The sequence below is a fragment of the Lissotriton vulgaris genome, chromosome 5 (genome assembly GCF_964263255.1).
Source record: "Lissotriton vulgaris chromosome 5, aLisVul1.2, whole genome shotgun sequence".
In the NCBI taxonomy this organism is placed as follows: Eukaryota; Metazoa; Chordata; class Amphibia; order Caudata; family Salamandridae; genus Lissotriton; species Lissotriton vulgaris.
The window spans coordinates 654,896,327-654,915,118 of record NC_141693.1 but is presented as its reverse complement, the minus strand read 5'-3'; the positions used below and the strand labels follow the sequence as shown (position 1 = coordinate 654,915,118).

The following is an 18,792-nucleotide window of genomic DNA, read 5'->3' as shown; positions in this document are numbered from 1 at the left end:
GCTCCACCGATGCACCCACCACACAGCTCCACCGATGCACCCACCACACAGCTCCACCGATGCACCCACCACACAGCTCCACCGATGCACCCACCCCACAGCTCCACCGATGCACCCCCCCCACAGCTCCACTGATGCACCCTCCACACAGCTCCACCTACACAGCTCCACCGATGCACCCACCACACAGCTCCACCGATGCACCCACCATAAAGCTCCAACTACACAGCTCCAGCGATGCACCCACCACACAGCTCCACCTACACAGCTCCACTGATGCACCCTCCACCCAACTCCACTGATGCACCCACCACACAGGTCCACCGATGCACCCACCACACAGCTCCACCGATGCACCCACCACACAGCTCCACTGATGCACCCACCACACAGCTCCACCGACACAGCTCCACCGATACACCCACCACACAACTCCACCTACACAGCTCCAGCGATGCACCCATCACACAGCTCCAGCGATACAGCCACCACACAGCTCCACCGATGCACCCATCACACAGCTCCGCCAATGCACCCACCACACAGCTCCGCCGAGGCACCCACCACACAGCTCCGCCGAGGCACCCACCACACAGCTCCGCCGAGGCACCCACCACACAGCTCCGCCGTGGCACCCACCACATAGCTCCGCCGTGGCACCCACAATACAGCTCCGCCGAGGCACCCACCACACAGCTCCGCCGAGGCACCCACCACACAGCTCCGCCGTGGCACCCACCACATAGCTCCGCCGTGGCACCCACAATACAGCTCCACCGATGCTCCAACTAAGCTTCACCAATGCACCCACCAAACAGCTACACCGATGCACACACCACTCAGCGCAACCACAGCATCACTGGTTCAAATATGTTCTTTCAATTTTTCAAGCTTTCACGCTTTATTACAAATCACAAAAAGATGTTAATATTTCACTTCTGTTCTTGGATTTTCGTCACAATAAAAAACACTGAACATAATCTTCACAAATGTTATTTACAAAAGTTTAAGCTATTGCCATTACAAATTAAATAAATAATTAAGTATTATTATTTTAAAAAATTAAAAGCCATTGTTATTTGTAATATCAATACATCTAAGTCACGTAAATACAAAACATGTTGCATTGCAAATGCTATAGGTGTCACATTTGCGAAAGTTATAACTATTGGCATTGTAAATGATAAAGCTATTAATTTAGCTATTTTAAAAAAAACACATAAATAAAAATAATTCATTAATAACACCAATAGCGCAAACTTTCCTAATGCGAGCCCTATTGCATTTCCAATGCTTGTTTAACCCTGCGAGCGCTATTGACTTCACTCCTCAATCTCATTCAAATCCTGTCAGGACAGAGGTCTCATGTTCATTAAGCCCCATTGCGATGTGCTGCAGGGTGAAACATGTGTTGGCTGCAAGTGTCACCCTTCAAAACAAACTAAAACTGAATGAATACAAGTGATTTATGCCATTAAGAAGTCAAGGAGAATATGTGTTGGTGCCCCAGCAAGTAGCCAGATGCTATTAGGCTTTTTTTAGCCTAAGAAATCTCCAAACAGCATCTGACTCCTTTCTGATTTACAGGCTCCTTGGTAGGGCACAGACACAACACTCTTTACTCTCACAGTGCATCTCTCTCTAAGTAAAGCATTGTTGGTCGACGTAGCAGTGGGCCTGTGCTCCAACAAGGAGGTAAATACTTTTTGGATGTTTTATTAAACTAAAAAAATAAATATTTACAATTTTACTTTATACCTACTGGTAACTTGTGAGAGAAGCAGATGTGAAACTCCTGTGAGAACCCAGAAAGCTACACATTTCTGCACAGTAGACAAAACTCTGAATGAAACAAGGGACAGCTTTGTTGATTGCTCAAGGATTTCCAAAATAAGCTAGTTGTTAGGTAAACAATAGTGAATCCAAGTGGGAAAAAAGAAAAAAAATATTACAAGGTTTAAGTTAACATTCAGAAGCCAATCAACCAAAAACAATACATCATCACTCATAATGCCAATAGGGAAGCAGAAATACAGACAAATTTAGTCAATATTAGCAATTATCTATTTCCATATTGCTCTTGAGTGAAGCTGCACCTGATGTTTGTGGGTGGGCCTAACATTTAAAAAAGGAAAGACCCAAAATGCAACTGGGGATAGCCCAAGAAAGAAGCCTGCAATTTAATAGATTTTAGTGATGTGGGATCTTACAGTATTTCAGCATTTTATTTTGGCTAGCATCCAGGGAAGGCTATAAACCACAAGCATTTTTGAAAACTAGACACTCAGAGGACTCCTGGTGGTGTGGCTTTCCTGGATACCACCCTTTCTTTTAAGGTCTCGCTTACAGGTACTGTTGGTTCTCTTTTTTATAAAGACCTGTTCAGTACTATGCACAAAAGGGGATTTGGGTCAGCACCCTGCTCATTATTGGATGGGTTTTTTCTCTATCTCAGCTCCCTGTACCTAATTTGATGGATTTCCTTCCTATTCTTGTTTTTGTCCTGCCCTGAAGTATAGCTTCTTCTTTAAAAAAAATTAAATTATTTTTATTGGCATTTTTCTTATACACACGACAATTCACAATTGTTTGGATACATTCTATTTACCCATCTCTTTGAAGTATAATTAACACATCTCTGACAGCTTTACATTGTACAGTTGATATTTGCTCTACCATGGGTAAATTACTTATGCTGATTTGAATTCTTATGCAGTATTCCTATTTCTCCCATACTGCCAGAGCTGTGTATCATTACGTGCTTATCTTATGTGATCTAGTCTTTTTTGCATAAGACCACCTCCTTCGGGCAGGGTACGATGTATTGCCATCTAAGCGCCTTAAAACTGGCAATGCACAAACTTTGTAACACAACTGCTGCAGTAGAGGGATATATATGAGTATTCGAAAGGCCTTATATGGGAGAGCTTGCAGGTATCTCGTTTTAATCAGAGCCGTTCTCATCCGGAGTCAGTCTCAATTTGTCTGTGTGGTCCTAAGCTTATGTTGATGATCATTTATCTTAAGGGCGGTATATATTCCCTATACATAAAAGCCAGGGGGGTTCTAGGTCGGTCACTGTTGACACCGTTATTTTTTATCTGCACTGTTAGAATGGCTCGGATATTCCCAGGCAGCTAGTGTGTCTTTCCATTGTTCTGCAATATGGTACTGTCTCAGCCCCTTTGCTTCCTCTCTACGCAGTGCTCTGCCCTCCACCCAGGCCGAGTTAAACACACCTTGGTTCCAAACACCTATTAGTGGGCCTGTGTCAGATTTCCACGCCATAGCTATCCTTCTTTTGGACAATGCCATGTTCAGATCAATAAATCTGTTCCCCAATTTACGCTTGGGTGATAGGGTGAATAGACCTAGCGAACACATTTTCACTGTGAGCTTAAGCATGCACCCTAATGTGACATTTATCTTAGATAGCACATCAGACCAAAATATATGTAGCCCCTCGCAACCCCAAGTCATGTGTATAAAGTCCCCACCAGCTTAGTTACATCTTGGGCAGCTTTGCGGTTCCCCTTCATATGTGGTGAATCGGCAGTGAGGTCTTATGTATGTCATGTGTATGAATTTGAATTGGACATACTTAAGCCATGTGTTGCGGAAAATCTTCTTGTCGGTAAACTCTTGATCTAGAAATGGATCCCATTTCCCCCTCAGTGGATGTAGCGGAGCAAGGGAAGGTCCAAGCGGGGAATCATGAAACCATTTAATTAGATGTTCAGACACACTCAAGGGGTAAACAACCTTTACAACGCAACTTTTACCACGCAGTGCCTTTACGACGCAACTTTTACAACGCAAACCATTACAACGCATTCCCCTGGGGGGCGCTCTAGGATAGGGAATAGGTTTAATTTACTATCCAACACCTTCCCTACTATCCACGGGGACTGGAGTTGGAATAGTAAATTAAACTATTCACTATCCAGCGCCCCAAAGCACTATGCGTTGTAAAGGCATGCGTTGTAAAAACCGCGTTGTAAAGGCATGCGTGGTAAAAGCATGCGTTGTAACGTCATACATCCCACTCAAGGTAATCAGTGAGAGTTATATTGTGTGTATCTCTGATTCCTCTCAGCCCAACCCCCACAACTGTCCAAACACCCTTGCCAGAACCTAATATTGTAAGAACTGTCCTGGCGGGAGACCATACTTATTGATCAGCTCAGCAAATGGGAGTAGTTTTCTCCTGGTAGCAATCGGCCACTGTCTCAAGTCCCTCATCCGTCCAGGTTGTCATTTGTTCTGTTGTAATAATCGACCATGGGTCATCATGAGGTAATCCCACCAAAGGGATCTCAAGCAGTTCTGCCATGCAACGTTTCAAACACTGCAGGGGGGTGGTCTGCAGTGTTGAGCTGTATGGGGCCCTTGTTGTGGGATCTAAGAGCTTTGCTAGCAGGAGGTGGTGCACTTATTGGGCTCCATCAAGAAGGTCCCCTCTACAGTTACTTCTTCCAACCATTGAAGCTGAGAAGCCAAAAGGTAGAGCTCGAAATCTGGCACTCCCAAGCCTCAGTCTGTCATGGGGCCCTTTAGTGAGACTCTTTGCCTCCAGATTAAGTCCTGCAGCAGGGAATCCAATTGTCAAAACCACCCCTCATTAAGACCATCAGGTTGACAAAGAAATATAAGAGGCAATGTAGCGTAACCATGTTAGTCAGGGAGATCCTGGCCATTATAGGTAGCCGTAGGGTGCGCCAGAAAAGTTTGCTGGACCAGTGCGACCAGAGCGCCCTATCCAGATTGCCCTCCTTCAAGTCATCCAGCGAGTGGAAGATGTGAATGCCCAAATATTTGAATGCAGTAGATGTCCAATTAAGGTCAGGAGGTAGGGCTAGGGGTCTGGGCAGGGGCCCAGCCATCGGTAACAGGTGAGTTTTCTTTTTATTGACACACAAAGCCAACAATATCCGTGAATTGGTCGGGAGCTGCAGAGCTGTGTCAGAGCCCCTTTCTGCATCACTCAAATAAATCAGGAGGTCATCTGCATATAGGGAGATGGTATGGGTCCTACCATCTACCGTTAGGCCCATTCCTTCCACTTCCTGGTGAAACAACGCAGCCAGTGGCTCTATTGCCAGGGCAAATAAGATAGGTGACAGAGGGCAACCCTGGTGGGTACCGTGTGCTATTTTATAGTGCGAGGATATAGTCTTACCCATCCTCACCCATGCCCTTGGGGATGTATATAACAGTCGTACCCATTTCACTCACCAATCCCCTAGGCCCAGGCACTTCATAACCTTGAAAAGATAATCCCAGTTTACTGTCTCGAAAGTCTTCTCCAGATTAATTGACAGGATAGCTGCTTATGTGAGAGACTGTGCCTCCAAGTGGTAGGATAGTGAATATAATCTCCGCAAATTGTACGTGAAGTATTGCAGGAGGGGATAAACCTATTTTGGTCAGTGTTTATTAGGGTTGTCATGTGCGGAAGCAGTCTGAGTGCTAGTATCTTGCTGAGTGTCTTGAGATCCATATTGAGCATGGGAAGAGGTCTGTAATCCACTACCTTGGTGTCCGGGGCTGTCGTTTTGCGGAGTGGTATCACCAGGGAGCTCTGCGTAGTTTCAGGTAGGTGTCTGAGCCATAAGGACTCTGCATACAGAGTGATTAAATGTGGAGTCAACACGGAGGCATATCTCACGTAGAACACTGCAGGGAGACCATCTGGACCTGGAATTTTCCAGTTAGCCGTAGTTGTAATTGGCTCTTGGACTTCCTGCAATGTCACAGGCCCACCCAACTCCTCTTATGCCTGTCTATCTACTGTTTCGAGTCGTAATGGAGCCAGGAACGCTCGAAGTTCAGATTGTGGGACTGCCTGGGGGGCAGCATACAGCATCTCATATTATCCTTGAAATAAATTGTTAATCTGTTCTGGGTCATATACGGATATACCTGCCGCAGGTGTAATTGGCGTCCCTCGAGTCTCCGGCCTACCCAACCATGCTAACAGGCGACCGGCTTTCCCTTTTTCCGCCTGAAATCTATCAAGATGTTCCCTGTAACCATGACATCTTAGCCTCTCCAAAGCATCATTATAACGCACTCATGTACCTTGTAAGTTTGCCTGGGCATGGGTGTCTGTTCCCTGTGTATTGTCTAGTGATCATAGCTCACCCTTTAGTATTATCAGTTCTGGCGGAGTTCCCTCTGCATTCCAACTGTTTTCCCCATGCAGTGACTCCTCACCATGACTTTAAATGCCTCCCACTTCACTAGTGCCATGGACGCCGTGTGTGAATTGGTGGGGAAGAAAGTCTCAATGAGGGAACTTAAGGATTCTCCAAGCGGGGCATCCTCCAGCAGCAGAGGGTTAAGTCTCCATGTAGGGATCGGAAGTCCATGACCAAGGGGTTGATGGGTCATCAATAATGGGCTGTGGTCAGAAAAGGCACGTCCCAGATATTTGGTGCGCATGATAGAGCCACTAAAGTCTGGTGAGCACAGGAAAGTGTCCAGTTGTGTGTGCCGTTGATGTAAAGGGGTAAAGAAAGAATACACCCTGTCCCCTATCTGTAGGACCCTCCAGATGTCTTAATGTCTACAATGATCCCTCCATTCACAGAACCCTGCTATTGTATTATGGGCTTGCACACCTGGGAGAGGGGGATGAGAGCTGTCAAGTGAAATATTCGCCACACAGTTAAAGTCCCCTCCCAGCACCACAGCACCACATGCTGAGTGTCTTGAGATCCATATTGAGCATGGGAAGAGGTCTGTAATCCACTACCTTGGTGTCCGGGGCTGTCGTTTTGGAAAATCTTTGCCTCAGTGTTTGAATTGGCCTCCTCGGACAGAACAACTGCCAAACCGGTTCCCTCCCAAAAGCTGTGTGATTCCCTGAATGATGTCTTCATCAATAAAATTGAAGACATCAAGTCCAACATCCCTCCCCCCTCAACATCATTCTCTGACATTGTCCAGCCGAATAACTCTTGTCAATTTGACCAATTAACCTTGCTATTTGAGGAGACTTTTCTTTCCATTCTCCCTAGTGTCAAATCTGGCTCACCTGCTGATGTCTGCCCGGCTTACATTATGTGCGACATCTTCCGGAGTTGTCCTCTCCCTCCCCTTACCTTTCCTAACGAGTCCCTTAAAACAGAAACTGTCCCTTCTCCTCATAAGTCAGCCACGATTGTTCCCATTTAAAAAAAGCCTGGTGCTGATCCTACAGTATCGGCAAACTATCGTCCCATTTCTCTCCTCCCCTACCTGGGAAAGGTTTTGGAGGGGCATATCACCATTACTCTTAGTTCCTTTATTGAGTCCAGTGGGTTCCTTGCCCCTTCCCAAGCATGTTTCCGCCCCCTCCATTCCACCGAGAAGGTGGTGGTGTCCGTTATGGACACACTTAGAGAGGGGCTCGATTCCAATCTCCCACAAGCATTGATTCTCCTCGATTTGTCTGCCGCCTTCGACACTGTTGATCATACCATCCTTCTTTCCGGTGTCGAGCCGGCAGGCATCGGGGGTTCCGCCCTGGCTTGGGTGCCCTCATTTCTTAGTGATCGCACCCAAACCGTCCATCTGGCAGACTTTTCCTCAATGGCTCATAAAGTACAATGTGGTGTCCCCCAGGGCTCTTCTCTCTCCCCTCTTCTCTTCAACTTGTATATCTTTCCACTCATTTTTGCGGTATAACGGATGGAGGTCACAGTGTTTAATTACGCTGATGACCTCCAGCTTATTTTTACTTTGTCAAACTCACCCTATTCCATTCATAACTTCCAGTCAGTGATGGTTTTTATCAGGGATTGGATGAATTCTAACCATCTGAAACTCAACCCTGATAAGACTGAGCTTGTCCTGACTGGAGGTAAACTTAATCCTTGTTCTTCGGCTTTTTGGCCTTCCTCGCTTGGTCCCCCTCCTCTTCCCTCTTCTTTTGTCAAAACTTTGGGGATCACTCTTAATCAACACCTCACTCTTCACTCGCACATTAGCATGGTGGTTTCTTCTTTTTTTTTGCGTTGCGTACTATTCGCAAGATTTCACGCTTTTTCTCTTCCTCAGCCCTTAAACTTATCGTCATGGCGATGGTTCTCTCTCGCCTCGACTATGGTAACGCACTGTACAATGGCATTCCCAGTTATGCCCTCCGCCGGCTCCAGCTAGTGCAGAACCAAGCTGCCCGCTTGGTTCTTAGTTTACCTAGATCCCAGCACATCACTCCGTCCCTCTGTTCCTTACATTGGCTCCCTATAAAAGAAAGAGCCCTGTTCAAGCTTGGATGCCTGACTTTCCAGGCTCTTGCCGGGACAGCTCCAGCCTTTATCAAAGCTAACATTCACCATTACATTCCTAGTAGGCAACTACGCTCTTCTTTCCTTTCTCTCTTAGTGGTACCTCGATTTAAGAAAAGTAGGACAGGAGGCTGCAAGTTTTCTGTCCTTGCCCCGTCCTTTTGGAATTCCTTACCCCTTCCCATTCGAAAATCAGCATCTTACATGGAGTTTCGTGGGAGACTGAAAACCTTTCTGTTCGCACAGGCCTTTTCATCTTAATCCAACTCTGTCCCTGCTCTTGAAGTTGAACTGACCCCGCAGCGCCATGAAACCGCTAGGTAAACGTGCACTATACAAATATTTTTAAATTCAAATTCAAATTCAAAATACATGCCCGACCATTTGATCAGCCGTTTGGGCAAAGAGGCTAGCGAGTAAAACCCCTTGTTGTTGGTTGGGTGCATACACAAAGCCAAGTGTGATATCCCGGCCAAATAACCTCCCCATAAGGAGTATATACCTGCCCTCTTTATCTATCAAGGTTCGTAATGGTTTGAATAGGATCCCTGCTCTTGTCCATATCAACATGTCCTGGGCATATGCTGAAATGTGGTGGCAAAGACCTGTCATCTCTACCGCCTACACAGTTTCTCAACCTCACCTTGGAGTAAGTGAAGTATAGTTGAGCTGTTTGTACACCCAGTCTCTTCAAATAATTGTGTATGTTATGACGTTTAGACCTAGACCCCATCCCTTTAATGTTCTATGTTAGAAATGTCAATATATTCCTCTCCCGCCCCTCACCCAGCCCCTCCCCATGAAAAAGAAAAAGCATTCCCTCTCCTGTAAACTAAACAAATAAAACTGTGTGCATAAATCCCCACATACAACAACTCCCCAGTTCAAGAGCAGCCCAGCAACGGCCAACCACCCAAACCAAACATAAATTAACAAGATCCAGTAAGGGCCCAAACCAACCATAGTGGGGTCCTTAAGGGGGTTGTGGCCTCTCTTAATAATGCACAGGTGCATATGCGGCTTGCATCGGTCCCTGTTTCTGTCCGGTCCAGACAAGTTCCTAAACAATTCAGTGGGGCGCCCTCACTTCTAGGAGGGGCTGGAGCCGTTCTTGAAAAGGTCCATTGTCATATAATCTTGTCTGCTGTCTTTGTGGTCACTTGTGGCATGATAAGGCTATCCCCTTGGCAGGAGTTAGAATCCAAATCTTCTGTCCTTCTCACAGAGTGTGACCCTGCCTACAATGGGGTCCCCCCTAGTGGACAATCCAAGCCACGGCCTCCGCTCTCTCCCACTCCGTTTGGGATGGGCCCGGTTTCTTTGATGAGCCTCGCGCGGGTCACCTCCTGGGTCTTTTCCTGGGTCCCTGACAGGCCCTGGCTCTACAGGGGCCCTCAGCTCTGAATGGCTCAATCCAATCGCATGACACCTAGGGATCCTTGGAAAAATGGGTCTTTCCGTCCAATACTATACGAAGTCGGGCAGGAAAGATTAGTGAGTGTTGGAGGCCTTATTCTCTTTGTGTTTTCTTGACCTCGAAGAATTAAGCACGCCTCCGCTGGACGTCGAGTGTATAGTCAGGGAATATGGAGATTTTACTATTGCCTACTTCAAAGGAGCCATTAGTTTGAGCTTTATGAAGTATAATATTTCTGTCTTTGTCGTGTAGGAGCCTCGCCACTACAGGACTTGGGGCGAAATAGGTTTGGTGGTCATGCTGTCACTCGATTGGGCTCTCTCAAGGGTGTAATATCATCAAGCATCCCGGCGTGATCATCGTACGGAGCCATGGTTCCAAATAAGCAATCATATCCCCGCTGTCCACTCCCTCTGGCAGACCAATGACTTTAAAATTGTTTCATCGACTCTCCCCATCCTCTGCCCTGAGCTCCAGTGTTCGGGCCTTCTCTGAGGGTTCTGCCACCTGTCGTGTCAGTGCTTGCTGTGCTGGGGTCAGCTCTACAATCGGAATCCACCGCTTTCACCCTTTCAGACAGTTTCTTATGTTCCGCTCGGAGGGACCCCAGCCCCACAGAGACAGCACTTATATCTTGATGAAATAGAGTCTTAGTGTCTGTAATGGCATCCAATATTTTAGACAGCTACTGCTGGACTGGATCCGCCAGGGGTGGGGACGCCAGGTTTCCCTGTGCTTGCTACCCTGGGTCCTCCTCCTGATCCAAGGTGATCCCTGTTTTCTTCATCTTAGCTTTGCTCATCTTTTGGTCCCAAATTGCATGCTTAGTCTATGCTTTCAGTAGCGCTCACAAATCACTCCAGCTAGATGCGGTCCTGTAGTTAGGGCATGCTCTCCCAGAGTCTGGATGAATAGCAGGGCCCCATGCAGCTTTCTTCAGTTGGTGGGGCTTTCCCTCTGTCCGCAAGGCTCCATTCCACTCAGTGTGGGCCTCAATTAGGTGTCAAAAAGTCTCTATATTTGTGCAAAGGGAGCCATGGGGTCCCACCTCTGCCACGTGGGGTCCAAGTTGGGCTAGGACCGCAGTCATCAGGATTAGGCCAGTGTCCGCCGGAGCAAGCAGGCATGTTTGGCCCACCCTATGAGGAAATGAGATAAATGGGCAAAGGTGTGTGGCAACTCTCACCTGAGGTGCGGGCTCCACTCTAAGAGACATTATCAAGGACGGCATTAACATTTTCGCCAGTTTAGTGGCAGAAAACTGCTTCTAAAGTGGCGATAATAGGCTTTATATTATGCCCTGGAGAATTCCAATAGAGGCCCATGTTCACACAGAACATGGGCTTCTATTGGAATTCTCCAGGGCATATTATCAAGCCCATTATCGCTGCTTTTAAACCGGCGATAATTTTTAACACCGTTCTTGATAATATGCCCCTAATATTTTTGCTCCCCTGCAACCCTGAGTAGGGGACGAACCGTGGGGCAACTGAGAGGAGTCGTCTTTGTTCCCCCCACATAAGAAGTAGAGGTTACAAGGGGGGCGGATCCCCCCAGGGGTTTCTCCCACATGGCCTGGAGACTCTCTGGCATCCCACTCCTACATGGGCCCACAGTGTCCTCCTCGACCCAGGCCACCGGTCTTAATCGGGCAGCAGCTGTCAGTTCCTGTCCCAGGGCACAGTCCCGTAGATCAAGCGACCTCCCTCCGGGTTCAGGGCCTTTCACCGAGGCCTTCGCCCCGCAGCAGGATCCCAGCCAGGACACCAGGAACCCCTTCCATTTCGAGGGGCCTCTATATCCTAGCAGCCATAGAGGTAGCAGGATTAGCCAGGGGCAGGAACACAGTCCCGCCATTCACCCCCTCACAGCCAACACCGGGCCCAACCCGGGCTCAGAGTCCCAGCAGACCACACTCAATGCCTTTCCGCTTTACCAGGGCACTCCTCCGCCTCAAACCCAATCAGATCATCACCTCCCAAGATCGACAGGGCCACAGACTTCACCCAGGCTGCACAAGGGCAGCCCCAAACTCTGCTGCCCACCTCAACGCAGTCTCTAGGCCTATGGGGAGCTCTTCGAGCCTCAGGGCATACATCCCAGCACTGCCTCACCACAGTCAGGTAACAGAATCTCCAGAACCATTCAGTTAAGCATTTGCACTCTCCAATGTGGGCAGGCCAAGTAGTCTCCCAGGGCCGCCTCGCGTCTCCACCCTGATGACTTCTGGCCTTCAACTTTTGGGCTCAAGCCTGCTCACCTTTTCTCCATTCTAGGTGCTCCCTGGCCTCTGCAATCACCAAGCAGCCCCAATCGCTGCTGTAGATCTCCCCCTGGTCTTAGCATGTGCCCCACCGATGGTCTGGATCCGGAGCTACGGGGGATTAGGCAGGAGAAATGTTAGGCCGGTGCGGAGCTACAAGCTCATAAGTCCATCATCTTTGGCTATAAAGCCACAGCCCCCTGAAGTATAGCTTCTTTATCATCCTTTTTAGTAGATGGTCGATATCCTTCCACAGCTGTGTGTGACCAACTTTTTAAATTTTTCTTTGAACATTTTATGGGGCATGGTTTTCCCTGCATTATCTCTTTCTGCTCAATGCCCCTCACACCCTCATACTGTTGCTATAGATGTTCCACTCCCCTCCTGATCTCTGCTCCCCTGCCCCTGCCCCTCATGCTCTTGATTCTTATATTACGTTGCTTTGGTGAGGGCTTGGCAGCTACAAACCTCTACAGGGAAGCTCATTTTTGTAATATTATATGCCATTCTGAACATACATGTTTTAAATGTATTATTCTAAAATGGCAAATAAAAGTTTTAAAACATTCCAAAATGGCAGATGGTTTGTTACCATGCATGTGCAAGCCAAGTGGACTATCCTGAAAATGCTTATTCGTTTCCAGAAAAAACAGGTTAAGATGGGTGTCACACGTTTTGGAAGTGACACACTGGTGGTTATTTTTTCTCAGTTTCAGTTTCAGTTTCAAGTTTATTATGATAACGGAACTCTTTACGAGGTCCACATAAAAGACATAAAATATGCATACAAAAAAGCATTAAACATAAAATGTCGAACATACAATAGTATCAAATACACAACAGTTTAAAAATTACCATCTTAATACAGATCCAAAAAACATTTGAAGAATTTGTACAGTTTAAAACAGAACATTTTATTTGGCGGGCTAATCATGGCTGCCCGAAAAGCAGAGGCTGACAGAATGTTCAGTTGTAGGCAAATTGGTCTTAACCATCTTCGCCTAAAAGTCATCAGGGCTGGACAAACGAAAATGACATGGACCAAATCTTGGTCATACATCTGACACAAATCACAGACCGCTGAGTGGCCATACCATCTGGAATAAAGAGATTTCAACGGGAGTAGATCCTGTCTTACTAAAAACACTAGGCGTCTAACGCCGTGAGGAATGTTCCATTTAGTGTACGGTTGAGCTTTCCTCAATAGACAGGACTCAATAGCAGGGGTACAGCCATTTTTCAGCGACCGGAAATCTCTATCCAGTCTAAACCCAAGTTCCCACGTGGAGGACTTCAAAAGGGTTTTTAACTGATAAGCGGATAAAGAAAATAAAGCATCTTTATCTAATTGCAATTGATCCACAGCATATCTAAAAAATTTTACAATCAAAGAATAGTTATTCAAGTTTCCCAGCAATTCATTTTTTTATGAGATGTCGTAAGGTATTGGGCTCACTCTTTGCAAGACTTACAACCCAGCGTATGATACCAGCCAAACCTTGGACCCAGCTACTGCGTAAGCCGAGTTCCTGTCTTAGGGTAGCAGTAGAATTTGCTGTACTAACGGTTAATAAACTACGTAAAATCTTTCCTTCGGAGGAATTTAAAAAGCTCCAATTTTTTGGGTCAATTAACTCTATTCCGTATAAAAGGGAGGCAGGTACTTTTGCTCTGAATACATCCAGTAAAATAGAAAAATGCCTTCTACCTGTGGCTTTATACAAGGATACCAAACTCTTTCCCTGCGAGATAGCATTCTGGGAGTTATTGGCCATATGAGCCTTCTCGCTTAAATTACTCATGATAATTTTACCCAGGAAGGTATAAGAGCTCACGGTTTCCAATTTTTGACCCCCTACTACCCATGGAAAGTTAGGAAATTTAGGTTTCTTCCTTCCAGCCATGCACATCACTTTGCTTTTTGCAATATTTATCAACAGATAATGGTTTCCAGCGTATTCATAAAGAGCTTGCAGGCGATTGTTTAGGCCCTTCGGAGTAAGATCGAGGATCAAAATATCATCTGCATACATGAGGCATACAATCGGAGCGCCCCCCAACGTCGGGGCAATACCGGAGCATGCTGAGAGCGCTAGAGGTAAATCCACTGTGTAAAGTGAGAAAAGCAGGGGAGCCAAAAGGCAACCCTGCTTTAACCCGTTGGATGTGGGTATTATTTTAGATAAGCCTCTTTCACCACCCAGCAGCACCCTGCACCAGGTGTCTGAATAAAGGGCACGGATTAGTTTAATAAGAAAAGGTGGCATCCCTAAATCAAATAGCTTTCTCCACAGCAATGTTCTGTCCACTTTATCAAATGCCGTGGAGAAGTCAATAAATGCACCATATACATGCCCACCACGAACTTTCACATATTTTTCGGTAATAACCTGAAGTGCAGTCAAGTTGTCTAACGTTCCGTGCTTTTGCCTGAAACCAGTTTGTTCAAAAGGCAGAATTTTGAACTCAGTTACCCATTCATTAATTAAAGTGAGAATACATTTTGCGAAAACCTTACCGATGGCATCAAGTAAAGCAATTTGGCGATAATTTTGAGGAAGGTCTCTTGCCCCTTTTTTATATAAAGGAACAAGGATACTCCCTTTCCAGGAAGGAGGGACTATTCCGCTTAAAAAGCAAGATTTAAACAGAGGAAAAAGAATTTTGCTCCATAGCTCACTCTGTTGTTTTAATACAGAGATGGGAACTTCATCTGGTCCCATCGCACCAGAGGAGCGCATGTTCTTAATAGCAAATTCAATTTCCTTTTCAGATGGGGAATCGTATACACGCGAGTCAGCGTAAGTTTCAACAATGTTTAATTGTAAATTATTAATGCTGTACAAACTCTCAATATATTGGACCCAGATCTGTTCATCAATGGCAATAGGCGTAGGATTGACTCTAGTACCACAGCCTTTGCCAATTAATGACCAGAATGTCTTGGCTTGGCCGTTATATGAAGCTTCCCTGAGTTGAATCCATACTGAATCCTCCTTATTTCGTTTTAAACGAGCCTTAAGCCTGGATCTCCTTCTTTTTAAAAGTGCTAACTTCTGGTTTGCTTCCTCACTAAATGATAAATATTGCCCCCGTGTTACTTTATTTATTTCTATGTTTAATGCCCGAAGTGATGGCGGGACTACTGAAGGTTTTTTGACGATGGAGTTCTTTTTAGCTATTGAAATAACTAATTCTAAAAAATCAGCAAATCCTAACAGTTCTCTCCCCTCCCAGAGGGATAAATTCTCCACAGTAGAGATCAAGAGTGTCAACAAGCTCTCAAAAGAACGGGAGTTCCAAAAGCATTTCCCCGAGTTGGAGTCAAAATTCACCATATCCGTATCGATGCTCCAAGAATCTGCCATTGGTGGACTAAGGGAAACTGTGAGCATCAATGCATTATGGTCACTGAGCTTAGTATCAATAACCAAAAGGTCTTTTAACAAGGGAAAGAAAGCACAATCTGCAATCACATAATCGATAATAGAGTTTCCCTTATTTGAATTATGCGTAAAAGCTGCCGGAGTATCAGAGGGAAGTCTCCCATTTACTATTAGACAATCCACATTATATAGACCTTCCAGAACTAGTTTACCTCTTTTATTAGATTTGACTTTGAGCGGGAATTGGGCCTGAGGTATACTCAGAGACTCTTCCCTAAGTTTGTTTCTAAACAAGTCAAGCCCACAATTAGATATGTTACAATTTAGGTCCCAGACTACTAATATGTAAGGGGAAGGGGTAGTGTCCATAATTTTAGTTAGAAAAGAGAAGAGTGTTTTTAAACCATCATTGAAGCGGCAGTTTGGGGGAATATAAGAATTTATCAAAACTAGTGACCTATTGGGGCAATCCATGAATACATTTTTAAAAGTTATTGCCTGGAACAATTTCCCCGGATCAAGATAGTGAGAAAAGTCCCAATTAATTCTATTTGATAACAGACATGCTATTCCTCCCTTCGCATGACCTCTCCTAGAAGGGATTGCACTATCTTCTAGGACAAAATACTCTTTTTCTAGTATTAATCTACCTTCCACCCACGTTTCTTGTAGACAAATTATGTCTGCCTCCAGGGAATGTAAGAAACATAATTTTTCCTTATGATCTTTAAAACCAGCAGTATTCCAAGAAATGAACTTCAAGTCTCTGTTAAAAAATTGAGGGCGGTTTAGGGCAGGAAGAAGATTTACTGGAGAGAACTCCTGGTAACCAACTCCATTTAGAATGATCGTCCTTCAAAGTTTGTTTAAGAGGAGGGGGGGTTTTATACAGGACTTGCCTTTCATTTCTAGACACACATATTTTTAAGTCCTCAGATCTAACAGAGGACCAATCAGAGTTCTTCTCCTGAACAGGCTGGCCTGGGGAGTTGCATTTAGCCCTTCCTTAATTCTTGCTGTTTCCCTCTGAGGCGGAAGCCGGAGGTTTACTGTGCTCTCTTGCACCTTTTTTTCATAAAAACGATCGACTGGTAATTGTTTTTAAAAGTGTATGATTTTAATTGGAGCGTTTTTAATACCTCCCTGACACCCCTACAGCGAGATCACTTCGCTGGGCACCCCCTTTCCACAGCGTCGATCCACTGAGGCGCTGGGAACATTTCTACACAACTTTGGCAGCCATCTTAGATTGGGCAGGCTCGCCGGAGAGCTCGACGCCCCTCCCACCCTCCTACCGCCCCGCCCAAAGCATGTATAAAAACAACAACATCGCCCGTCCGCGCAGCGGGCGGGCGCAGAGGGCGCGCCGGCGGTGCACCGGAGGCGCGCCAGAGGCAAGCCCGTCTGCGCCCGTCCGCGCCGGGACCGGGCCTAGGGCCACAACCCCTGGCCCTCTTCTCTCATATAACCGGAGCACATTGCTGGAGATCGGTCCCTCCTACGCCCCTCTCTGTACCAAATACGATTTCTCCACAATGTTACCAGAGATACAAACACAATGCCAACATTGTAATACTACACTCGCGTTCACGAACCCAACCAGCCTAGTTCAAAACCGAGGATCTGAGAAAGACACTCACGTGACTATGGCGCTAATTAACGCGCGTTCCCTGAGCAAGCATTGCCAGGAAATAGCCGATCTCATCAGCGATCTCAACTTAGATGTTCTCTACATCACAGAGACCTGGTCTGATGGGGCATCTGCCCCAGATTATGTTACGGCAGTTCCCTCAGGCTTCAGTGCCTATCGGCAGGACAGACCCAAAGGGAAAGGTGGTGGGCTAGCCATTATAGCGCGAGACCATTTGGAAGTCCGCTCCTCGCCTATACCCATTACCTCATGCGAAGCTATGCATTTTAATATAAAGCTGTCCCCTACTTACAACTTCAAGGGAGTGCTCCTCTATAGACCTCCTGGGAACAGATCTGCGTTCCTTGATAACCTTAGTAACATCACTGAGTCTATAGTTACAGAAGAATTTACCACAATTTTGGGTGACTTCAACTTCTATCTGGAGCAAAGCAGCGATAAGGACACTATCTCCCTCACATCCGACCTAGAAACAATGGGTCTCAGTCAACTGGTTACCACCTCCACCCATCAAGCGGGTCATACGCTAGATGGAATTTTTTCAAATGTGGAAGATCTGTGCATAGTCTCAGTTCTCCCCATGACATGGACTGACCACTCAGTCATTCTTAGCAGCCTCACTATCAAAGGCTCGCCGAGAAAAAAGGCTGCTCACACGAACAGTGGCACTTTTAAAGCATGGAAGGACATCAATTCCAATGACCTTACGATGCTGTTAAACAACACCATTCCAGATCTATCCACTGACCCCAATACCGCCACCAACCAATTTCAGAAATGGTTGGCCGAAGCCACCACTCAGTTGGCACCTACCAAATCTCTGTCAAAGAACAGAAATTTGCCGAAAGCTCAGTGGTACACAAAAGAACTGAAAATTCAAAAACAACTAACCAGGAATAGAGAACGGCACTGGCGAAGAACTTATGACAGCGAAAACAAGGAAAAATATAAACAAGCTCTTGCTTCTTATAAAGCTATGATAGTAGCAGCAAAAAAACACTATTTCACCACCAATATAGAGACCGCGAAAAATTCTAGCAGACAGCTATATAACATTGCTAAAACCCTTTCTGGAAACACCCCGGACCTTAACCCCCCCCCATCACAAGCACTATGTGATGCCTTATCCAAATTCTTTTTTACGAAGGTTAATGACATCTACCAAGCGTTTAACTCTGACCCTGCTAGCAGTCCTGCTAGGTCCCCAATGATCACATCGAAAAACACCATGACCAATTTTAAACCCCTCACCACGGATCAAATTAAGGGCATAGTAAAATCGATCAAAGCCGGGTCAGCTCTGGATCCCTGCCCAACCTCGGTGATCGCAACCGTACCAGACACAGTCATTCCCATTATCACACATGTCTGTAACACTATACTGACATCTGGAATCAACCCTGATTCATTAAAAAACACGCTGATTAAACCCCTGCTAAAAAAGCCTGGTCTAGATAAAGGTGAATTAAAAAACTATCGCCCTATAGCGAGCCTCCCTTTTCTAGCAAAAGTCACCGAAAAGGCCATGAACCAGCAACTCTCGGAATTCATTGAGAGTCATAACCTGCTGGATGATACACAGTTCGGTTTCCGTAAACACCATGGAACAGAAACCGCTCTCATCAAGGCAGCTGATGACATTAGAGTCATCCGTGATCAGGGAGGAACAGCTCTGCTCGTCCTTCTTGATCTCTCAGCGGCCTTCGACACGGTCGACCACAAGATCTTGGTCGACCGTGTCGAAAGGATGGGTATTCAGCTTACTGCCAAGGATCTTCTTGCCTCTTTCCTGGCCAACAGAA

The 18,792-nt window shown here is 46.0% G+C and overlaps 1 protein-coding gene across 1 annotated transcript in view; it reads left to right on the top strand.

Annotated features, from left to right (window-relative positions):
- Positions 1 to 18,792, top strand: part of SH2D4B (SH2 domain containing 4B) — a 1,068,102-nt gene that overhangs the window by 465,447 nt on the left and 583,863 nt on the right. The window lies entirely within an intron of this gene.